The sequence below is a fragment of the Embiotoca jacksoni genome, unplaced genomic scaffold, assembly GCF_022577435.1.
Source record: "Embiotoca jacksoni isolate LCO1_2020_lvr unplaced genomic scaffold, fEmbJac1.0.p SCAF_15, whole genome shotgun sequence".
NCBI lineage: Eukaryota > Metazoa > Chordata > Actinopteri > Embiotocidae > Embiotoca > Embiotoca jacksoni.
Genome location: NW_027185285.1, coordinates 751865 through 777532, shown reverse-complemented (window position 1 = coordinate 777532; position 25668 = coordinate 751865). Strand labels below are relative to the sequence as shown.

The 25668-nt window shown below is 41.6% G+C and overlaps 1 protein-coding gene across 2 annotated transcripts in view; it reads left to right on the top strand.

Annotated features, from left to right (window-relative positions):
* The first annotated feature begins 6096 nt into the window (after window positions 1-6096).
* znf385c (zinc finger protein 385C) overlaps window positions 6097-25668 on the top strand; it is a 118718-nt gene continuing 99146 nt past the window's right edge. For both annotated transcript variants that reach the window (XM_069148651.1, XM_069148650.1), the window contains exon 1: window positions 6097-6173. The gene's annotated coding sequence lies outside the window, so the exon portion shown is untranslated. The remainder of the gene's footprint in view (window positions 6174-25668) is intronic.

Sequence of the window (25668 nt, the reverse complement as noted above, 5' to 3'; positions counted from 1 at the left end):
GGCTCTTACTACAGAAGAATGGACCAGAAGGGCTGAACGTTACCTAACTGTGCCCACGACATCACTTCTGAGTGGAGGATAAAAAAGCATTCGTTCTGCTGACACGCTCCCCTTTATGAGAGACATACAAGTGAGCATTTCTCTGACCTCTGACTTAATGTTAAAGCGCTTCATTTTTTTTAAATAAAAATTAGTCTGTTTCTTTAACTCTCAAATGACAAAACTATGTTTTTTGTTTGCCCTAATTAGAAAACCTGTTCTTTGAAGAATGTTTATGTTTCTTATGTTGCCTTATGTTAACTTTTACATGATAAGCATAAATGTACCAAACTGAACCAAACACTGTGACCTCAAAACCACAATATGAACCAAACATTTCGTGAACCGCTCCACCCGTATACAGAAAGAAGCGAGGCATCAGAGCAAAACTTTTCGAAGATCCAGGAGAAACTGTGGGAGAAAATGATTTCTATGTGGCTGTGTAGCCAAAGGACTGATCATATCAGTACACGCAGCTAATAGACCCTGATTATGAACAACCTCATTTCCTACAAATGGCTCCTTTGCGGAGTCACGACGAGTGCTGGAGATTATTATTTTTCTTGAATGTACTGTCTTTCTTTCATAAAATAACAATGTCACTGTAATGAGAAATTTGGTCAAGACACAAATGTATTCAACTTATCTTCGTATTTTCTTCCCTTTAAATCTGTTCCTCTGTAATTAAGTCAGGGTGCAGGTTCATGAGCTATGACTGTTTCATTACTTTTGAATAGGACAAGATGTGCTGATATGGAAAAGGATGAGATATCAATATGTCCGTTATTACTCCGGTCGTTATTAATTTTATTATTCGCTGCATACTTTTCATTTGACGTGCTCCCAAGGCTTTGCAGAGATTAAACATTTTTTTTTACATGATAGTTAATTCAGTTCTTTTGAGGCCAAACTTTTTATGTTTAGTTTTACCTCTAGCCACAGGTTTGGGGTAATTTCCTTGAATTATTACTGAAATAAAAATACATGTATCATCTTGTTAAAACCGGTAGGCTATACAGTATACTGAAGGTATCTTATGAAATAACAGTTGAGTGAAAAGAATTGCATTTGATGGCATATTATTCCACAGGAAAGTCTAAACTTCTGAATTTCTTCTCTTCTCAGAGGTACAGAAAGCTCAGAAGAGGTGTGAAGATGCCCCCGCTGCGTCAGTTTGACAATTAATCCCGTTGTGACCCGGTAGGCAATCATCTATAATGAAGGTTCAAGAGTAAAAAGTGCTTTTCTGGATTTTTATGCAGGGTAATTATCCAGATTCATAAAATGAGAGATTCTTAGCTTTATTTAAATTTTTTATTCTAAGCAGACTTTGTGCACTGAACTATGTTCAGAGGTTGCACATAGAAATTTGCTCACATCAGGTGTACATGCCAGAGGATGGGCTTCTTGGCATACTGACAGTGGTGCAACTTGATGGCTGACTCCTCTGTGTAAAAAGTGTGGGAACAGGCATTATTAATATGTATAGCTTTTTTCCTCTGCGTCCTCCCAGTGGAATACAAATTCTGATAGCGTGTAGTGGTAGTATGAGAGCTGCGAGGCTTTGTACCGCCACTGGTGCTGTGTATCCCTCAGTGGGGAAAAATGCCATGAAAGTCATCAGCAGCTCTGGGAGGTTAATGGCTCTGTTATAAATCACACAAGACAGTTGGGTTATGGGTGCTGTAAGCATCTGGCTGCAGTTATAGGTTATGGCAAAAGACTCCGCTGCAGTGGGTTGTTTATCATTTAAGAGTAAAATTTTAATATCACCTTGGTTTATCATAATCCAGGTGAATAAAACATGACGACGGCACAAATATTGAAAAACTACTAAGAATCATCTCAATCACAATGAGAGCCACTTGTAATGTGTTGAAGTTTGTTTTGTGCATACTAATCTAATCAGTGCGTATTCTGATTAATTTTAGGATTTAATCAAGTCACTTGAATTGTACTCATTCCAAAACATTGAGGAGTTTGAGAAATGAGGTCACCACAAATTACCCGTGACATTTCAGAAATACTCACTTTTTTTTCTACTTGAAATACCTTAAGATGAAAACAAACTCTTATACTTGTGCATACTATTAAGAAAAGGAGAAATTATTTGTTGTGATACCACCAAAATACCATATAGATTCTCTCATAATTACTCATAATTGGTGGCATGTTGTCGATCATGTGTCACTGAGGCAGGCTGCTCTTCAAAGACCTTTTACCAAATAATGTCCTTTTAATGGGAGTGAAATTTGGACTAAAACACAACCCTGAAAGGTAGGTTTAATTTGTAAAAATGTTCGTTAAACATTTAAAGCGAAACATGAACTAAATCAAATATGAGCCAACTCCTTTCTTTAAGATCTCTAATTAAAATGCTTAAACGACATATGTCATTATTTATACGCTTTAATGTAGTTTCAAGCGGATTCTGGTGATATTTTATCTATTTGTCATCAACTCTAATTTCTCGTATGAGAACCAATAAGTTGAGCCTGGTGTGTAAACATAACAAATGATAATACAGTAACATATTATTGTAATAATATCAAACAAGTCCGCTTTAAAGATGTTTCACTTGCTGACAAATACAGTACATTATTGCTCTACTAAAAGCAACTTGTACTAAAAGCACTGTTCCGTCCAGCTTTACAGTGCTATCAAACATTAACATGAAACTGAACTTGTTAATGCTACTTAATATATGCCAACACTTGTCTAATATATCTCATCATTATTACTGACAGTATGTAGGTCTGTCTATTTTTATTATTCTGCGCTTCTCTCATGTCAAATCAACAGTCTCCACCTTCCCGTACACCTCACTGTCTTTAGCAGCAATTCTTCATTAGTCAGTCATGTATGAATCTGTCTCACTGCAGGCATCTGGAAAATTGATTGAGCGTGGATGGACAACCACAGTCTGACTGACAGTGTCTATGGTGTAAATTATAAAGTAATTTCTCTTCCAAGAATTCAATAAATGTCTGAGGTAAAATTAATTCAGCGTCTTCGCCACTGAAACGAGTTTCTTTGATGCGTCTTTACCTTTTATCCTGTAATTTCGATGTTCTGCCCTCAATTTTGCACCAATTTTTTTTGCCGTTAGTGCCTCAATGGCCAGCCAACATAATTAGCTCCATGGTAAGCCCCTTCCAATTAAACCCAATGCCAAGGGCATGTGATTATGAACGGGGCAGTGGCGTGCCCCCGCTGAGGAGAAAGAGCAGAAGTAAACCATAACTCATGCAGCGGTTGGTTATGTGATTTCAAGTGGCCTCATATTTCTTTGGTACAGAAGCACCTTAGATGTGTGACACATATACTGCAGGGAGCTCGGTGTCGCTGCGATGCATCAGCCAGATAGACAACAGTTACATTAAAGTGAGACTTAATACAAAACCATTAAAAATCACTGACTGAAATACTTCATTGAGAACACACAAGATTGAATGTGTAAGAAAAAAGCTCCTTACAATAGAGTTTGAAAGCAAATACATTTTATTTTGAACAAGAAAAATCCACCCTCACGAACTGTCTTTTTAAATAGAAAGGCAACACAATTTTCCTACAAAAGCTGCATTGTGAATGTGCACATTTTTATGTACTCTACATTCTACGGTCAAACAGAATTTTGCAGCCTCCTGTGTTAGAGACAGATGGTTTTGAATGTTTATCACAACTGTGTGTGAAAAGGAAACGTTCAATCTAAATGGAGCCCTCAAGAGTAATTTCCCTCCATACAGCGTCATTTTAACGTTGATCTGTTGCTTTTTTCTTCTTCATACGTAAAGCTTTGGCCGCACTCCGCTGAAGTTAATCAACTGCCTGAAGTGGCATCGTTCCTTCACCCACCCTCCCTTTTGTTTTACTCGTTTCCAACTCCACTCGCTCCGGTCCATCAGAGGCTCCATTTTAAGATGGGTTTTAAAGTTCACGTTGGATGGACACAGCTTGCCACTTTGGTTGCTGTGGAAACCAGGTTGACGCATGGACAGATTGTTGAAAACAGTGAGTGGGATTTTAAGAGGCTATACAGGCCTGTCAAGATTTATGGATTGAACTGGACAGTTGCAAAGAGGGTGGGGGAGGGGGTGGGGGGGATTGTACAGTGTGTTTGCATGCAGCTACAGAAACCGCAGAAAGGAACATAGTATAATTCTGTGCTTCTCACATTCAAACACTCCTCTTTAAGTTAGAGGTCACTGCCTAATGAAGACCACTGCACAAAGGTCACAGTGTTTACCCATCTCTTTACTTACGACTATTAGGCAATCTATAACCAGCACTTGTCAGCACTGAAAGGACAAGTTGCACCAATAGTGTGGGCTGAGACCTTATGTGAAGCAGGTGCATGCTGGTTTAATGGGGTGCAGGATTTGGACGGTGACCAGTCAGATACCTCTTAGGCCTCTGAATTTGGCTTACATCCTGCCCGCTAGACATTACCAGCAGCTCAGCTTGCAAGCAGATAGGACCAGCACTGCGTCTTGGTAAAAATAGGCAAGAATTTGGTGGTCATGTCGCCATGCTTGAAGTAAGTTTGATTCTTCTGAGGCTCAACGCCACAGCGGAAATGATAAAGATCTGCACTAATGGATGGAAGACTGATGGCATCTTAGCCAAAGGTGGTAAGGGCTATTGTTGGCGGGGAGAGACGTCGGTGTTCTGTTTCATTCACTGTGTTCCCATGTTCTTGACTGAAGTCTATTTTTATGGTCACTGCTTGTGCCGGAACGTTTGCACGAAGAAGGACGTATCTGGAGCGCATAAATAGGAGAGCCAGTAACAGCTATCACCTCACTGGTGGCAAGTTTCCATCAGTTAGAGTCCTGCTACTGTAAAGCAGCCCAGCACACTGTAATCTGGGCAATTGCTTTTCTGTGCGTCACAACAGATTAAAATCTGTACGTAAACCAAAAGGGAAATAGAATTTAATGGAACAAATGAACTACAAAAATGCCCTGAAACTGCTATTTAAGCCATATCATCAGCAAACTCAGCAGAACCTGAAAAAAAAATATGTTTGTCTTGGATGAAGACAACAATGCTGGTATTGTGAGATGTTTATAGTTCTAGCAGCAACTATTTGGAGTCTGGGAGACTGTTCATATCTGCCAGCATAAACACCTCACTGAGTTGACCGTCTGTCACAATAACTTTTACCAATAATATTCACTTTCAAGGCAGATCAGAAGCCCACTACAGTAGATATGAGGTCAAATGTTATGATTCAAATAATGATATTTTTTAAGATGGATTAATTTGTATTAATATATGAAAACTATTTAACTGATTCCTATTGTTCGGATTGTTCAACCTCTGTGGTGCTAAACATTAGTGTAACTGTATTGCATATAAACAAACGTCATAAATTGGAGCTTGTTTGTGGAGACAGAATGAGAGACACTTGTGAAACGTAGAAAAGGTCATAATATCGATAACAGTCTAAATGAACAGAATGAACCATCATGTAAAAAATGTTTTTAATCCCTGCAAAGTATCAACTGCAGTTACAAGTGTGAGGAACAACGTGGATCTATGATGTGTTAATGCGCTTCTGGAGTTACACCAGCGGGTCAGTGTGTGAAGTGACTACATAAAGCAATACACAGAAAAGGAGCAAAGACATCCGGTCATATATTTCAAAATAAAACATTACTTGAGTCTACAGCTGTTGGGCTATAGTCAGACCGAAAAATATGTAATGAATCTTTACACAAACGTTGAGCTATGTTGTGTGTTTGTCTATTACCGTGTTTATTTAAGTATTGAAACATATTGAGGCCCACTTGTCGTGTTTCTTGTCTAATATTTTTATATGCCGTAGGTTTAACGTGGGCTAAATATTTACATGATGAACAACCCGCTTTGTAGGCATTTATCGTCTGATAAAGTCTGTTTAAATTCACAGCTTTGGTATGGCAGATTTCTCTCTACCTGTGCAGACACGTAATGTGCCATTATCGTGAAAAGCTACTTCCTATCACAATCTGTTTCAGTGGGTTAAACTTGACAAAACCGCTGCACTGGACAGGTTTGCTTTTTGCTTTGGCAGCCAGTCTTTACCCATCTGTTTCCACTGTTGCTAGGCACGGAGGAGCACCGGGAAATTCGGAAACGGAACGGGACCGGTAAGGCAAAGCGCTTTCATATCTGTGTGTCGGCGACTGTCACAGGCGGGGAAGAGTGCTCTCTCTGCAAAAAGTTTTTGATTTGCCCGAACTGATTCTTGATGCGATATTTCCAGGTGTAGTGTTCGTGGTTTCAGACACACTGGACTAAATTGGAAATGTGGTGGGGTAAAGTTTAATGTTCCCGATCGCTGGCGGATCAACTGTGTCTGTTGGTTTGGAGAGAGACTAAGAATCTCAGCGCTTATGCGTAATTGCGCATCAGCGGCATCAGGAGTGTAGCCTTATCCTCCTTCGCTTCACTTGTCATCTCGTAATACAAATACTTTTGACTGGTTTACAATTATAGGAAAAAGGTCCCATACTAATGTTGTTACTTAATGAAAATTATATATAAAACCAAACTAAATAACTGTTGCACCATGTGAATAAAAAACAATAACAATGCGATTGTTGACTGAGCAAGATAAGGTCAGGAGTCATAAAGTGGGATGCTCTATTTAACAGTAGTTTATGTTTAGACGTCGTTTTTGAAATCTTACCAAAGAATAGGTAACTAAAGTTACCCTTTCAGCTGCAGATTGATGCCTATTCCCTCAACTCGGTTTATAGAGCAGTATTTTCCACTGAAAATAGTCAATAAGTTCTCCTTGTATACTTGTGGCTCTGCACTGCCCACTGATATTGCATAATGTGAAATTATAGCAAATTAAATATTCACTTTTCACAAGTTGTTAATTAATTTAAACTTACTAATTGAATTATAGGATTCATCACCTCTGTTAGCTTCATGATATGCCTCTATAAGAACTACGGTCTCGAGCTTTGCGTTGGTAATTTGTGTAATTTGTATATCTTGTCCCATTAAAATGTCCTGCTCACTGCAAAGCTACAACCTACCAGGCATTCCAGGGCTCTTTGCTTTTAAAATTATTTCTACACACATGCTGCATTAGATATGGTCTAATGGGACTAATAACGTCAGCTTCAACAGCCCTCTGCTTGTGGAAGAATTCTTGCAGTTTGACATGTCTATTTTATCAATGCTGGCAGTGTTTTGATGAAAAAACAGCAACCAATCACAGTTCTACAGAGGGAGACGGGTATGCCCGTGATGTTGGAATCAGTCAGGCTTCCTAAAGCAGCTAGTGTCATTGTGGAGCATGTGAACCTGCCACTTAATTATATTGGATTGGATCTGTTGCTGCAGTGTTGGTGCTCAGTAGTTGTTGTAACACATAAGAGGTCTGATAAATCAAGTGAAATATCAGTGTTGACTTAGAGAAATTGACATTGTGTGGCTGCTCCATTAAGGCTTTATTTATGGACAGCTCCTTTTAGAGTTGGCTTCTCCTGCTGAATGGCCCGGGCTGATGGATGCTGCAATCTGTCTTTGCTGTTATGATGAAGCATGCAATAAGTTTCTATCAGTCATTTGTGTTTTATAGTTGTTGGGTTTTTTTTAATGTTTTGCTAGAGGGAGTTTGGCACTGTGGAGCTTTTACCGAAACTAGAAAGTAAGAGGAAATGGTTTGTAATGATGCATAAATTTGCCATTTAGCCATTCACCACGTTACGTTTGGTTTCAGGAATACACTACAGTAATTACAGTCTTTGTGGTCATGCGTAACATAAATTTCAAAGTGCAAATTCCATTTGGAAAAGGCACTTAGTTTTTGGCCGTTACCTAAACTTTACCAGAGAGATCAAGCCAACGACGTCGTTGTGGTGAACACAGATTAGAAGGAAAAGATGGAAAGAAAACTTCCTGTATCATTTACATACCCTGTTTGGGAGGATTATGGTTTCTGAGTAACAATACAGGATAGCCATTCAGATATAAAGTACATTGAAGATGGATAAATAATGATATACTGCACATACTGTAGTATTTCCTTCTGTAACTGATTATATGTCACAACACAGTGAACAAGCTCATCTGTCCCACAAATTCATGTTAAACAGGTTGTGGATTCTTCACAAGAGGAACTGATTAATAGTCAGGTGTTTATTTCCTTGCATTACATTATTAGCGAAAAGAAACCAACCACACAAGACCAGAAAGACAGCAGATTCCTGTCTTCTAAAAAAAAAAAATTGTCAAAGTGTACCTTTGTCACCTGGTTCCTTACCGCAGACATGTGCCTGTAACTGTAATAATTGCATCACACTCCCTCAAAACCACCTGGAAGTTCAAGCTGTGGGAGAGGTGCAACATTAGTAATAATAATAGTTTGATTTGTGACTTAAAATTGTGTGGTATAGTTTCTAATGTTGACTTGTGTGTAAGAGCATGAAAGACAAAAAAACCATTGGCACTTTGTAATAAAATGAGTTGGTGAACGGCAGTTTATTATTTAGCCTGAAATATTTAAGACACTTCCAATTAATAGCTGCCAACATAACTGGCAACCACATTCAGTAAAACGCTGACAGACCTGTTTTTTTCATAATTTGTCCATCACCTACAGCTCTGTATTTGAAGTTCCCAAAGAACCCCATAACAACCCACCCACACCTCCGTCCTCCTACGTGGTTGTGGATGTAACCACATGCAGAGCAGAAGGGGTTCATTGTAAGAGTGATGCTTTGAATCTCCATCGCTGTTACAGCACAAATACAGTCCCAGAGCCACTGTTAAAGAAAAAAGAAAAAAGAATGGAACTTTTTCAAACAAGATGGAAACATATTTCATCTTTTGTTCTCTTCATTTTACAGTAAACATAAATAAACATTAGGCCTACCTCAAACTGTGCTGTGTATCGGACTGCGACTTTTGGATGTTGTTACACCCTGTAGCATGTGTGTGTTAGAAGTATTGCTTAGGTTTATGTGTTTTTGATGTCGGCAGCAGTGGAGTACGGAGAAGCAAGGGACAAACTGCCTGTCTGTCACTCTGTTGTTAGCTGTCGGTACTAGTTTTTACTTCCACCTCAGGAAAGCAGGAGTAAAACACGACCTGACAAAATGCTTTTAAGTTGCTTAATGGTCCTTTTAGCGCTGAGTGCTGAAGACACTTGCTCATTTCACAGGGTTGTTTGAGAGAAATCATTAAAATGAGATGTGTGAGGGGTCACTCTGTGGCTGCTTTCTGTCCACTTGAGGAATTGAAAATTGTCAATGTTAATTTGTGGAGAAAAATGTCACGTGCCCTTCACAGTGTAATTATTTACTCCAGGCTTAATCGGGTTACTTGAAACATCTGGCAAGATTTAAAATGGAATTAAATTAAAAAAAAATTTTTTTAAAAAGTGAGGAGAAAAGTGTACACAGAAAAAGAATGAAAATAATTTGGGAATTTAGAAGGAGAAGCGTCGCCAGTCCACATCTGACAGGCTGAGTGTGAGAGTCTTAATGGATGAAACGCTGAGTGGTTTACAGTGACGCTCACATTATGACCACAATACACGGCAAAGCACAACGTTGACTTTTCCTTGTCTTGACAAGAAATGTTAGGGTCTCTCGCCCGCGGTCCTAAGGTCGCTTTCTTTTTCTTTGTTGTGAGCACCAGGCTGGCCCCTGGCTCATATACAAAGAACACCTTATATGCACTTAAATTAATATGTATGTCCGCTAAGGATGCTGCTGTGCCACTGTAAGACTTTCTTGGTAAATATGTGCATATGAGAGGCATCTTATGGAAATATGTTTAACCGCTATGTTCCTTGTTGGTATTTTTTATTTTTTTTGTTTCTTATATTGCTGCCTCTCTCCTTGCAATTTATCTTTTGATATGCCTCATCTGCAGTCCAGCTGGCTTCTGGCTACTTTGCTTTGACCTTTCTCTGATGGTCCTCCTTGCTGCTCTTATCTACGGTACAATCACCTGCTGAGCCAGGATGACCAGCCTGCTCACACAGCTGGAGTCCGCGATGTCCGAGACCAAACGTACACACTTCTGGCTGTTTGTCGACCTCTCTGCTTCTGGTCTTTCTCCTTCTCTCTCTCTCTCTGTGCGACTGCCGCCCTTGATTTCATCCTTCGCTGAAACCAATCACTGAAGTGACCTTCAGTTGGATTCTCTGAAAGGTTTTGTGCTAAAATGGTGCTGTACTTGCTGGTCACTTTTCCATTTGCCAGAACAAATGCACAACTAATTCTCAATTAGCCGGGGGTAGTAGCCTGGCACGGGAGGACATCACTGTTGCGTCATGGCAAAGAAGAGCAGCACTGTCATGCTCAACGTTGTCATGTTTGGTGGTTGCTAATGTGAAGCATAGAAGTAATTTATTTGTTGTGGCTTTCATGTGTCAAATATTTGTCTGTGTGGGTTGAGCTTTCTAAAATTATAGTTTTATGATTTGTTGAAATTTGTGCAATATATTTCATCAAAAGCTAACTTTAAAAGTCGCAGTTATTTATTTAACCCATAATTTATTTTGTTACATGTTTTTTGGAGAGGTTTAGGATGAATTGAAAGTGGCAGATACATTCCGACAGTTTCTATTTATTCAGATGTTGTATTACAAGCGTCTTTCACAACCAAGCTTGATAAATTATACATTTCCTTGCCACACTCTTGGGCGCTGAGTGATAAAGCAACTAACGAGCTGTGCAGGGCTTTGACAGGTGCAGTGAACGGTGAACATTTATATTAAATGGCATGAAGAGTTGCCCTTCAAGCCACGCTGTCCCAGAGGGAGTGAGGTGTGGTGGTGTCCTGCCACCCCGAGTCCTCTGCTGGCCTGGGTTGTTGCCCTGTGTGAGGCTGGAGGTGGCAGAGACAGGGTGGGGGTGGACTTTCAGGGATTCTGACAGCTGCACGGAGCCGGTTTTAGGGCATGCAGGCTGTCCTTTTTCCCGTTGTGCACTCTCTCCCTACCTCTCCCCCTTAACCCCCCCCCCCCCCCCCCCCCCCCCGCCAGGCTTACTGGCATGCCTGACCGGAGGTGCACAGCCCGAGGATAGACTCAGCAGAGGCCGCCGGCTCCTCAGCGGGGACCGGAGAAGTGACACCGCTGACCCTAGTGAGGACGAGGTTTCACATTCTGTCGCTCAGTGTCTCTCTGTAGTCTCCCCTCCCGTCCTGTCGTGACACCTCAACCTCCCCTCTAAGCACTGTGCCCACACAGGAACGGATCTGGCAGTGAGATGTTAGAGTAGAAAAGGGGATAGTGGGCGGGAGGGGGAGTCAGGTTTTTCACTGACGGTAATATCAGCAGGCAGATCCTCCTCTGTGGGATGTTCAGCATCTGTGTTGAGCATCAAATGATCTCATTTTTTATTTGTGATAAAATCATCATCCACATAAACAAAAAGCAGCAGAGGTCCACCTCACTGCTGTAAACCAGAGATGCCTACACACACACACACATATTTGCACATGTGTAATGACTCACACTCACAGTGGCTCCAGTGTTGGAACGGCACGTTCACTTACACAAACACATGCTCACACACACACACACAGTGGTGCGTTTGTGCTGGCGGGCTGCTGGTGAATGACGGCGCTCTGAGGTCGAACACTGCCTCAGTGTTTGCAGCCAGGTACACCTCCTCAACCACGCCGCACAACAACAACAAACGCTAAATAGGATGCCTGTTTGAGTCCAACTGAACTCCTCAGGATGGGGTGGGGCTGAATCATTTGATCAGAAACATGCTATTATGGACAGCTTTCATGAATATGCAGATATTGTGTGTGGTATTGACTTTTTTTTAAAAACATTTATTTATGTAGGTTTGGTTTCATGTGTGTTTTTTCTTCAGAAACGCCCTGCTTCACATACATTCATTCACACACTCACACCTGGTAGCTGCCTGGCACAACCAGTCTTTCAGTGGAGCTGTGTTGGATCTCCTGTGGCTTAATTGCCTTGCTCAAGGGCACAACAGTCATCAGTATTGACAGAAGTGAGAGTGTTACTCATTTGCTTTCTCTCCATCAGGATTATTTATAGCTGAGATGACTAGTCTCTCAGTCTGGATGTCGTGTATGTCGAGGCCTCATCCTCCTCACTTTCCAGCCTTTCCGCTGTCAGGATTATGATAGCAATATTCATGTCGGCATTTTATGCGGTAAGCTTTTGCGACTTTACTGTGAAATCCCAGCCAGTGCTGCAGTGAGGAATAATGTGCCTCCCTCACCACAAGCTATTTTTGTTTGGTTGCTGTGAATGAATGAAATGCATTAGTTTAAGTAAAAAAAGGGATTATTCTGAGGTTACATTTTAGAATCATCCTCCTCTCTAAAAGCTTTTGAATGACATTGTGCTTTTAAGCACTTTGTTTATACTTTGCTTTACAAATTATTTTGTATTTTTCTTGTGAAGAGAAGAAGTTAATTATGTTGTAAACCATCACAAGCTAAATGTGCTTCTATTATCTTGTCCATGCCTACCCTCTAGAATAAGTATTTGATCTCACTGGAAGTCTGTGAACAATAAAGCTTGTCTTAGAAACAAAGTCTGCAGCTGACTGTAACAATGCTGTTTGAAGAGTGTTAATGGGTTTGGAGAAAATACCAAGATCAGAAAAGGCTATTTCCAAACAGCAGGCTGTCGCTGGTATCACCCAGATCGTAGCAGATGATGACTATGTAACAGTAGCAGCTATCAGGTAAAACTGGCGCCCCACAGATATTTGGATCAGCTACGTGTCATCTGTTTTACATTCAGCTGTCAGGGGCGCTGGGTGAAGATGTAACTGTCTACACCTGTGAGACTCGTCGTTCCATCACTGTAACAATTTTGCTTCTAGTGTGTACAGCTTATGAAATATTGTTATGAGCAGAAAAAAAAAAACTCAAGTATTTGCTCTGACACTTCATAATTAACAAGTTAGAAGAGCTTTTTGCTCTGCAGACATAAAGTGGCTCTGTAATTTTTTCTCAACAGTCACACTGATTTGCCACTTCACCCCAGTCGTCTTGTTGAAACACAATGAGCTCAAGATGACTCCTAACAAATCAGTTCCCGGAGTTTCCCCGCAGAAAATGAAAGTCAGAAACAACATTTTTAACTCAAGCATGACAATTGTATTTTTTGCTTCTTTTTTTTTTAACTCCATACCCCAGCAGTATGTGTGAGACGGTGCCTCTGTGATTCTGTGGCCTGCCTGTCCTGTCTGTGGTGTGCAGCTTCCATTCATGTGCCTGTCCTTTGAGAACAGCATCTGTTTTATCTCCTGCACAGTAAATGGCTCCCCTCCTGGCTCCAACAGCTATAGATATCAGCTATCAGTGTCATTACAGCCTGCGTGAGGTGGTACCAAAGCTTCCCTCCACCCCACCGAGCCACCGAACCCCCCACCGCCATCTCTCATTGATCAGGCTGGAAAGACAATCCATGCTGATCACAGTATCCTCCACCGTCTGGAGGGCTGCATCTGAAGCGCACACTCTTGTTTTATTGTGTCTCCTATTGAACTGCGCAGGTCGTGTGATGAGAGGAGGCTGGATATCGATGGGTGTGGTTCAGGTCACCCCAGATGAGCCCGATAGCTTCCGGTGATGCTGAAGATGGGCCTGTGATGCCATTATTGACGTAGCAGCTGACTCAGAATTGCTTATATCATTCAGCTGCCCTCTTTCATCCACATCTGCCATCTCCTCACAATGAACTGGGGCTTAGCGAACCTATCAGTGGTGGCCTGGCCTTTGATTAAAAGTCAGATTATCACCCTCTTACCATATGCGGGCTAAGCAGCTCCTGGAAACTGAGATTGTTTATTCTTTCCACAGTCTGCTCTCACACTGTTCAGTTTGAGTCATTGGTGTGTGTGTATTTTTTTTTTTTCCAGCGTTGTCTTCATCTCTCTATCTTCTCATTTATAGCTGAGGTGCTTTTCATTTCTGTGTTGTACGACTGTGTGGGTGATATGCGTTTGCACTCTGCTTGAGGCCTCTTATCATCTGTGTCAAACTGGTGGGCTGAGAGTGGCTGAAGAAAGCAAGGCCAGCTCTCTGCTCTTCAAGATCCCACATTAACTCCACTTCCTCCAGTTTAAAATCCCTCTTAGCCCTGCAGCAGCAGCTGAAACATTGGCTCTTAACTCACACAGCTGACGCACACATCGACTCACTGATCCACTAAATCACTTCTCTTAACTACATTGAACAGTGTCTCTATCTGTTTCTTACCGGTTTGGAGAGGCACTGCTTCTACAGTACATCTGACATATCCTGAGTTCATTAGCAAAGTTTGGAAAGACCTTCTATCTGTGATTCATTGCACATTTTCACACTTAAATTTGAACTTGTTTTCTCTTTTTGTTTGAGTTTTAAACAGAACTTGTTGAGGGAATGAGGCAGCAAAAGCTGAACCAACAAGGAGCTCCTCTAACATTAGTTATCAGCTTGACTTCGTCTCCCCCCGCCTTAGTTCAGGCCATCGCAAACTCACACCAGCCTGACAGAGCCTATAATTGAACCATATATTCTTTCCGCACGGTAAAGAGAAGAGGGGGGCATCTTTCAGTGCTCTGCTCCTGGGAACGTTTCTGCTGACAAAACAGGGGCTGCTGGGGTTGGGTTAACAAACGCAACGACACTGCTGTCACAGAGTGGGCACATCAAAAGATAAAGAGAGTAGAGGAATGGATGCACCTGCTCTCTGGGAGAGCCACGCAAAGCCGACTTTGTTCAGTCACAGCTCGGGATGAGAGGAGGTTACAGATATCTGTATGTTGTCCACAGAATGAAATCCTCATTTAGAGTCAGCGAGGCTCTTCAACCTTTCCTCATCAAAACAAAGCTGGTTAATCAGGAAAAAAATGGCAAAACAGTCAGTGACGGGGTTTATGGGAAAAGTGGTTTTATCATCGGCGACTACTTAAGTGCATTTCCCTGCCTCAGTGTTAAATTACATGAGTTAAAGTTCCAAGGGATTGCACTTCATTTTTGTGAATGTGTTTAAAATTTAAAGCAGTTATTTTTACAGGTGCAGCCTGCATATTCTATACTGCTATGTGTTTTGTAAAGCTGCGTCACTTTATGAATTTCTTTTGTACCTTTCAGCCCATGGCTCTTAAAGTTCATAAAAAAAAGATAATTGAAAAATGTTCAGCTATTTTCTGCTATCTGCGGTTTGCTTATTATCATAGGAGGTGATTACAAGTACAACTCTTTACGTATTAGGTAGTAGTTTAAAAAAAAAAAAATTGATAAATTCCCCCAATTTAATGCCAAAAAATAATGTAATTTTTGAAAACTGCATTGTAATGTTTGAGAGAAGCCACTGCGGAGATTTTTGATCACAACAATCACAAAAATGATTGATTTATAGTAGTACGTTTTCTCTTCTTTGTTACAGGTGACAGAGTGACACACAAGAATGCTGAGAAAAGCTACTTGAGGGTCTTAATTCTTCCAGTGGAGTGAACAGGGTGGTACAAGATCTGCAGCCCAGTGATGCCTCAGTGACTTTCTTCGAAGAAAGAATCAAAACAATAATTTTTTCTTCTTCAAAGCTAAATTGAACCAGAAAAGTCAATAGATGGATAGTTGTGGTGAAAGAGAACAATCTGGGCTCTGCTGATGTTTTTTGATGGCAAAGAGAGAAAACACAAGAGCATCTTCACAAGAAGACGGCTGATCATGTCTCATCTTCTCTTGAACCTTCATATATATACATGTACTGTAAAGGCACAAATACACCAACTTGTAGACAAACCCACGGTAACAGAAGCAACGTTTCCTACACAGTGTAGCACACTATGATGTAAGAAATTAATTCCAGAATTATTTTTTCTTGTCCTCTTACAGTTGGTTTTGGGGATATTGTGTTGGCATCAGTGTCCTCATTGATCCTGTTGAAACATGAGAAGGACTCTCCATCCTTTTGGGTAGCGTATCATTCCCCTCTTCTATCCCGATGGGAAAAAGAACTGTGGTAGGCTATGTGTGAACAGGCAAGAAATTGACTTCCTTAAATGCTATTTAAAGTAGGAAACAGCACTGACAATCCATGTTATAGCAGGATTACAGGAACTGGTTTAATGATGTATTATCTAGTTATGTCCTCTTGAGAACATTTGCATAACTCCAGCTGATGTAAACACACACTTATTCAGAAAATAGGCATCCAAAATACATATGGCTGGTAAAATGGACTTGAAGGCAGCATAATTTGACTTTTAACTGGAATCTTGTGAAATACAGCCGAGCACTTTACGTTAAATGTCTCCAGACAGAATTTTAAAAAAAAAAACCTGTTTATTTTTGAAGATTATTTTTTTGAGCATTTCATAAGGTTGCTTAATATCCTCCAGACAGCAGGAGGGAAACATGGAGTAAGTGCAAGGAATTTGTTGAAGGTGGTTCTTAACACTGCGCTCAGTCATTGCCGACGCTGGATCTCGACAGCCTGCCCACTTCAGAGCCTGTATCAAGGCACTCCGCCTTCATGGTAAACTTTTCTGTGGCACACGAACACAGGGCCCTCCTCGGGGCCTGCGCCTCCCATTTAACCCCCAGAAGCACACTATGAAAAGCTGCTTGCAGGGAAACCGGCTCCTCACAAGGTACCAGAAACACAGAGAGCAGCCTTGTTCCACCTCTGGCCCGAGACAGAGAGGTACACTGGAGCCTTCAGAGGGATGAAGGGAGAAGGATGAACACATTGGAGCTCTGTATTTAACTTCCACCTCCCTCTGGCATGGCGCTCTCTCTGCTCCATCTTGTTTTCCTCCTGTCCACACATACCCCTTTGAGAAACGGATCCCGGGTGCAGCGTCTTATTTTGGTGGCTGCTGTAACTCCTTCTTTTTTGCTTTTGCTTGTTTTTCTTGTCCAGTCTGTGATCACCCGTAAGCCCAGAATTTCTAGCCATGTTCTTCTAACTTCCTCAATATCAGTGAGCCCAATTCTTTCCAACAGTGTGGAAATAGATCTTTATACCAGAGAGAGTGAGTGAGTGAGAAGTGAGAGGAAGGCTGTCTTTAAAAGAGAGGAGTAATGGGCCCTGAGGGCACTTCTCAGCCTGCATGTAAACCTGCTAGCCCTTGCTTTTCAACATGCCAAGAGAGGTGTTACATAAATGACAGAATATCCTCGATGGCCACTTTTTGTCTGCTAAAATCCTCCTCCCAGGTTGGTGTTTATGTTAATGATTTTAGTCAGGGTTTTGAAGTGCCTGAGTGATGAGCAGCTAGCCTGGAAACGAAGGAGTGTCTCTGACCTTGGCCCACTTCAGGGATTCGCTCTGGTTTCTGACTAATAGAGTATGCCCTATTCTTTCTCCCACAACATGCACTCAAAATAGCTCTGGCATGCCCCATTAAGCAGCATTTTAATTGTTAACACGGCATACTCTGTCCTTGGCACACATTAACTACTTCATTTAAATGTCAATCCCAATTAAAGAAGGACTGAGGAGATAATTGTTTTAACTGGGAACAAGCATGGGGCTGCGCCCACGATTGCCATTTTCAGCATCTCTGGGAGTCAGAGTGCAACCTCCGATATTAACAGGTTTTGTTTGGTTCTCACATGACTGACAGATCAGTGATGGGAACCAAATTATCACATCAACAGGAGTTCACTTGTCATGGTGACACAGAACTGAGAGGAATTTGACACAAAGCCTATCTTTAAAACTGAGGGTTTGGATTTCAAAAGACGTGAGCATTTACCATGTCAAGAGGGCCTCATACATTAGATCAGCTGACCATGTTTGAAGCGTTCAAAGCTCTTCCCGATCAGTCATACTCAAAGTGTGAGGTGGGGCGTGTTATGATCACTCAAATATAGGGCTGACGGCACAAATGTTCTCACTGAGAAGGCATCCAAAGTGCAAGAAAAGTGACACAGATGTGGTAGCAACTGTGCAAAAGTTTAAGGCACTGTATTTTATTTTATTTACTGGTTAAATGGATTATAAACCTCTTAAGATGCATTATCTAATTTTCAAGGGGATCCTCAAAATGTATATGTTTGAATTATTTTGCATCACGCAATACCATCAGGTTTGTAGATTCTTATCCGCCATTATCACCCGATAAGGTAGACAAATTTAATTTTGCAGGATAACAACAACTCCAATCACACAACCAGAGTCTTGAAGAACTATCTTCAGGTAAGACAAATGCTGAAACAACCGGCATGGCCCCCGCAGAGTACTGATCTCAACATCATCCAGTCAGTCTGGCATTACATGAAAAGACAGATGCGACTGAGAAACCTGAAATCCACAAAAGAACTTTGGCAACTTCTCCAAGATGCTTGAAACAATCCACCTGCTAAGTACCTTGAAAAACTTTGCACAAGTGTTTCCAAAGCTGTTTGAAGGCCAAATCACCACTTGGGTCGCAGCTTTACCAGGCGACACATATGTGTTGAATTGTAAGATACATATATTTTGAAAAGCAAGCCTTACTAAAGTTAGAAAATTAGGAACATCCAGCTTCCATCAGTGTTGACCACCAACCAAAATCTGTTTGATGAGCCCACCTTAATAAATACAGCACTATTTCCTATTTTAAAAGAAATGGGTAAACATAGTTTGACACATGTCACTGTGCAGTTTTCAGGCTGCTGCACTGCTTTTGTTGAGTTGCTCATATTTGTCCTAATGCAGCGACAAAGCAGAAGCTTGTGACGGATGTTTGATTCAAAATGTGTACAGTTCCTCCCTTCCTTCCTGCAACTGTCGCCCAAGGCCTTACCCTGAGTGAAAACTTCCACGGATGGCAACCCCCACTCCCCACTCCCCACCCTCCCCCTTCCCCTTCAGTTTGTAGCCTGCTCAGCTGTGCAGAGACACAAACCCCATTTCCCTTGGAGAGCAATAATGCTAGCATTAGGTTCCACACGGAGTGGTGCCAGCCCAGGGGTCTTGGCACGCAACCGTCCACTGCTGCAAACAGGCACACACACACACACACACACACTGAATCCGTTCCCAGCAGTGCAGTACCAGATGGATGGCAAACAGGGATGCTTCCAGGTCCAAATCACCTCCTGCAACTGGATGATAGAGTCCCACAGCACCGAGTGGGGGCAGGCAGGGATTGGGACCTCTTGCGTCTGGTTTTGTTTTGTTGTTAGCTCTCTAATTAGCTGCCATGTAGGCCTTTTACGACGTCTACATTTTGTTTTGTTGCAGAGGGGTGTTTGTATTGCTTTGTTGTTCACGGTGCATATTTTTTTTTCTGAGGGTATAGCTGCTTGTTATGCGCCATCTGATAATGGGTAATGCACCGATGGCTGCCTGCCTAATGACTTAGATAGGTAGAGGTGCTCATGTTGGCAAGCGAGCGTAGTGTTGTCATGGGGATGATGTGTGGGCCTCTTCTCCTGCACTGGAGTGAGCCAGCGAGCAGTGCTTGACTGCCCACCACCAAAAGGCGCAAAAAACACTCGCACACACACGCATGCTTGCACACACAAGTACACATGTAGAAGTATTGCGGTGCTCGCAGAGTGGATGAATCAGTGAGCTCTTGAGCATCTCAAAGAGGAGGAGGAGGAGGTGGAGGAAGGGTTGTCTAGGTGGATCTAGTCACATAGCGCAAGCAACAAAGAATCAGTGTTACTTCTGTTTTAATCAACACGCTTAGGCTATGAATCACTCATGGAAATGCACATCATTTGCATTACCGGCTGCCTGCTATTTTAATGATAATGTGTTCTCCCGGTGCCCACCAGCCTACTTGAGCACACTTCATCATTCACTCTTTCTGTTTATAGCCTCTCTCTCTCTCTCTCTATCTGTCTATCTCTTGCTTTCTCAACCCCACCACCCACCTATCCATTCTTCTCCCGTCCACAGCCCCCCCCCCCCCCCCCATTTCTGTCTGCTACCAGGCTCCCATCTCTCCCATTAGGAAAGGAAATGAGGCGAGGTTGTGATGCAAATATCTTGGACCCCTTGCTGCTCCCTGACTCATCTCCCAGAGACAGAAACAAGGATGAGAGGAGGGAAGGAAGGGAGGAAGAGGTGGAGAGGCACAGCAATTAGACAGAGAAACAGATGTACACAAAACGGACAGTTGATTGGTACGCGACGGAAAAAAAACGGGTAGAGACTACCAGTCTTTGAAGGCAGAGTTTATTGTCATACAGAAAGCCCTCTCCGGTGAAGTAGAGCAACAAACAGAGGCATAAACCACAGAACAGTGTGCACTACTTCTCTGTGTCACTCTCCATCCTTCTTTTCTGTTGTGTAGCTGTCCTATCATTCAGCCTGCAGTGCCATTTCAGCAGTTCTGAGGGGTCATTCCTTTTCTCTGCCTCCCGCCTTGTCTATCTCCAGCACACTTGATTGTTTTGTAGATTATATTGTAAAGTGCTCGAGCTTGTCCTTTTGAAAGCACAGTTTGCTATTCATTAATATTGTGCCTCATTTGATTGCCGTGTTCTTTCATGGCCAGAGAGGGTCGAAAGAGAAGGGAACTGAGATTTCTGCAGTGTTACAGCTGCGTACAGCATGTGTGCTTGTACAGAGGGGTTCTTTTATAGCGTGTGGTTCGTGTGTTGCAGACAAATTGAATGAAAGAGTGTAATGAATTGGTGAAAAGAGTGTAAACACTTGAAAATGTATTTGATGTCATAACTGCCACAAAGCTGGCAGCGTCCACATATTTAGTAAAGCACAGCTAGGTGAAACTCCAGTCAGTGTGTGATTATCAGAAGCCACATTCAGTCAGAGCAACTTTAATGTTCGGCTCAGGTTTGTTACCCGTCACTTTCCTTATCTACAGGATTATGGAAATGAGGAAAAGCGTTCCTGTGTCACAGACGCATCCAGAATAGCAACGATAACTATGAATTCTCACTTGCCCCAAATAAATGTGTGCACTTTCTCTACACTCAACTAAAATATATTTAATTTGGAAGCTGCGACTGTGTTTCATGTGTAATCCCGGGGATTTATCTGGATGCAGGTACAACTCTAAAACACTTTTAACCACATAAATTAATGTTGTTGGCAGGCAGCATTTAGACAGACAGGCAGGTTGTAAACACATTTCTGCAAAGTTATCCAAAGCATTTTTTTTGGAACTGAATGTAATAGTGAGTGTTATAAATGAAAAGCTAGTCAAAACGGAAAAATCAAAAAAAATTCCAAATACTACTTCTGACACACTACTTCTTTATGTTTCATCTTTGACCTTCATACACAGTGTTGTTGTGCATACAGGCAGTTTTCCATCTAGTGGTTTGCACATATTGTTTCAGTTCACCCGCATTTTCTCACTCCAACATGGTACCAGTCCAAAGAATAAATGTGGCCATCATTGTGATACTGAAGGGACAGTTTGTCGAGATAGTTCACAAAATATGTGAAAGATTTGACCCACTGGTGGCGCTCGATGACACGAGGGTATCACCAGAGTTTTTGGGACTGGCCATGCCCAGAGCCACGTCACGAGCTTGTCTACTGTAGCGAAAAAATTTCCCTTCGGGGATTAATAAAGTAACTACCTACCTACCTACCTACAAACACGACTGAGGTTGTGAAGAAAAACTAGAATCATCTTTCAGGTTTTTTTGTTCTGTCGATTTAAAAAGAGGATTCACTGCCGTGTGAAGATATTTGTCCAGGCTCGGTGGCTGGCCCACGACGCACGATCAGGCCTCCAGCATGACAGTTTGCTTTAATTGCATTGCGTGCCCAACGATTTGAGGCGAGCACAGTGGCATCCTAATGAGCGTAATGAGCGTCTCTGTGGCCAGCTGAGCCATTTGCCTGGCTGGACTGTGACTTCGCTTGCTCTCCTGCGCCATCCATGCTGTTTGACATATTCGAACAGAGAAGGGAACATTTTTCTTTGTCCTTAAAGAGAAAATATGTATGCAGGGTGGGGTAAACAAACACTTGTCTTTTCACTGCAGTGCTTCACTGGAGGCCAACCTGGTGTGTTTGTGGTTACACTTTTTCTCCAGTGTTAACTTCAGCCATGTTGCTGCCTCTCTTCGTGTCTTTCTGTCTAACACTTCTAATATTAATTTGGTCTAATTGTTGTGTTTAGGTCTGACTAAAAAGCTAATTAGGCCAGTGATTTCTGATTATAGAGGAGGAAAGTGAACAGAGAGTTTCTATAAGAGGGACAGGGTCCACACCCTCTGAACTCCCACTCAGACCCTGTCAGTGCTGTCTTTGACCTCATACTTACTCCTGACAACCCTTTTTTTCCCCCTTAACTTTTTTTGCAGAGAGAAATGTTTTTTCAGGATGTGCCAGATTTTGTCGGTTGAATTTATGTATATTTCAGCAATTTGATGGTAATTCACAGGAAATGGCTGCTAGATTGATCCACAGAGATTTGTGAAGGATCGTTCCATCACGACTTACAGTAAACTGTGAAGGAAGTCATATTTGAACTTCATTCTGCAGAAGCTGTTGGTTGATGTGTCCCCCATTTTATGTGCCCTGAGGGATAATGTGTAGTATAGTGTTTATGAGTATTCGGGTAAATGTCCCCGAGGAGCATGAGGACTTAAGGTGCAATGCCAGTCTGCATATATAAAACAGTGTGCATCATCTTTTTTCACTCAAAACTTCACAGTGAAAATGCAAGACAGGATTTTCACACTAATCTGCTCATTTTCTTTTTCAAAGGCATCTTGTTAAAGTCCTTTCTGCCTTGAGGTTTCTGAGTTTTTTTTCCTTTTTATTTTCATCAGTGAATGTTCCCCTCTGCTTCTTCCTCTGTCTTTTTACAGGCAGTGTGAACAAATTAAGACCTAGCTTATTAAACTAGTGAGCCTTTAAATTACAACAGACTGGCCTCGCATGCATGGGTGACTGTCAGAGCCCTTTCCCCTCCACCTCCAGCAAAAAAAAAAACAAACATAACAGGGAGGGGCTACGCTTCGCTCTCCCTTATGTGATGTCAATTCTTGGAGAGTGGCCTGATCTAACACTGATGTTTTTTTAGGGTGTTGTGAGGGTGATTTAAAATGAAGTTGATGTACTGAGTTTGTGAGTGCTGTGTTTTGGTCGGTTTCATTAAGAGGGCGTAATGATGCCAAATGCTGATGCTGTTTCAAAAGCCTGCCTTCACACAGGAGAAAGTTGTTTTTGTTTGGTTTGATTGGGTTTGAATACCGAGAAATGTAAAAGCCGAGTGATTGTCTTCCCGAAGTCGCTGATTGCTGTTGATGCTCCAAACTTATTGTGTCTTGGTCTCTGTTGAAAGAAGATTGTGTTGCCTGATAGGACATGTTTTATCTTGAACAGCAGGCTCGGCGTGTGTAGCTTAAGTTGTGTTTTTTGTTGTTTTGGTAAATGTTATTAGTGCTAATTCTACATTTTGCCTCATTTAACCTTCAAATGTTTTTCTTCTCCTTGTCATGAGGACTCGATGAATTTGTTTTACCAAGAAAAGCGATTCAGTTAACATTGACATATTTTCATGTTGTTTGAAAAACCACACATTCTCAAAACGAGGATGGATAAACTTTGTTCTAATTTATTCTAAGCTCACACAAACACAATCAGACTTTAAGCTTAGCAAAACGAGATGCAATACCTAGTCAAATATCCTCCTTTAAACTGTCACTTTTCAAACTGTAATGCCAGAGCATTACTTAAATCTGTACAACATTTGTCTTAAAGGCTCTAAATACAGTGTTTATGGTGAGTCCTAAGGCACACCAGTGAAAGTCTTTTAGGATTTCCAAAAGCCTTTGGTCTTTTGGGTTGGGTCATCCTTTTGGGTGATGTACTGTGGGCGGGTTTTGGAGAACTTTTTTAAACAGTCTAGAGTTGGTTGATTTGGTTGAGTATTTCTGTCTAATTGGAAACGGATGGGGGGTTTAGGAGGAGAATTAGTGTGGGAGGAGTAGAAGAAGCTTTCAGGTCTGTCCTGGACCTTCCCAGCGTTTGAAACCAGCAGTGTGACAATGTGTGGGCATATTCCAGTTCTGACTGCTCTCTAGATACATACTAGAGCTATCTATGTGCTACAGTCAATTAAATTTTCTCTTGCGTCACATAACAAATACATATTGTCATTTTGTCAATATTAAATATGACTCATTCGGATGTCATATCACTTTTCTTTGTTTACCTAAGGACAAGAAATGTCAAACACTCCGCCCACTGCCATACTTCATGACTTTTTTTCTTGCCTTCTGACCGAGGCCAATCTTCAGAAACATCCAGCGCCTCAGACTGTGTGTGTGTGTGTGTGTGTGTGTGTGTGTGTGTGTGTGTGTGAGAGAGAGAGAGAGAGAGAGAGAGAGAGAGAGAGAGAGAGAGAGATGCAGTGAGCTTCTCTCATCACCGTTAAGGAAGAAAAAATAAAATGGGGGAGAGCACTGGATGTGCTGGCAGAGCGTCCACAGTAAGGCTGTGTATCTGACACATGTATGACTCAGATGTATTATCAGCGTCAGAGACTTTGCCAGCACACTTTTAGAAATGCTTGTTTTGAATTCAGTCATGCTCCATATTAGGATTGATTTTATTCCATATTCTGTATACGCAAAGTCATATGTTATTTTGAGAGCTTTGAAATATTTGCTATTGGGTCACTCAGTGTTGATATAGCACAGGTTTGTGACTGATCACAGTTGAAAGAAATAGCAGGAGGCATTTTATTTCCAATCACAGCAATACAATCTTTTTCAACAAAGCTTCAAAATGCACAGGTTTCAATGAGAGAGAGCTCAACTGTGAAACGCGTTACTTTCTTGTTAAAACCCCGTAAAAGCCGAAAAGAAATGATCTAATAGCTGTCTATTAACAACCGGCTACTGAACTATTAACCTTATGTGCAGACCTTCCACAGTCCAGTTTTATACTGAACTGAAAAATCACTGAACAACTTGGATAGGCAACAAATTGAATTAAACAAAAGATGTGAATCAGTGCTGAACAGTAGCAGTTGCATAAATGGATGTCTTATGGACGTGTTCATGTACTGCTCTGAAGCACATTGATCGGTGATGAGCTCACTTCCACATCTACAGCCGTGCATTTGAATGGTGATGCGACCACTCGTCTCAGAAATAAAGGGAACTTTAACGCTTCTTATAATCTTCAGGATTATGACCTTCATGCCGCATACGGGTTTCTATATTGTTGAACAGCTGAGGGATCCTGATGCTGTTTTACAATAAAAGCCTCATGATGGTTGGACTGTTGCAAAGTGTTACAGTTTTTAAAAGATTATTACTCATCAAAAACAATTCAGAGAACTTTTCTTAGGAAACAAAGTGTCTGTTATTCTATTGGTAATATTAAATCAAACATCGCCCACTGACAAATTAAAACACCATATTGATGTTGAGCAAAACCCCACAATGGATAAAACATAATCATGTTTTTATTGAAGTAAAATTACTCTTGATTGAAAAGCATCTGTCATTTTCTCCATCCCATAATTCACACACATTCTTCTTTTCATGTTGTTACTGCTAGTGCCATTCCAGATTCCTGCCATTATGCGACCAATTGCCTTTTGACCCTTTTTTTATTGTCTTCATCTTCTTAATGTGAAAGTCACATTAGCTGTGTGTGTGTGTGTGTGTGTGTGTGTGTGTGTCTGTGGGTGGGTGGGTGGGTGTGTGTGTGTGTGGGGGGGGGGGGGATGCAGTCCTGTCGCC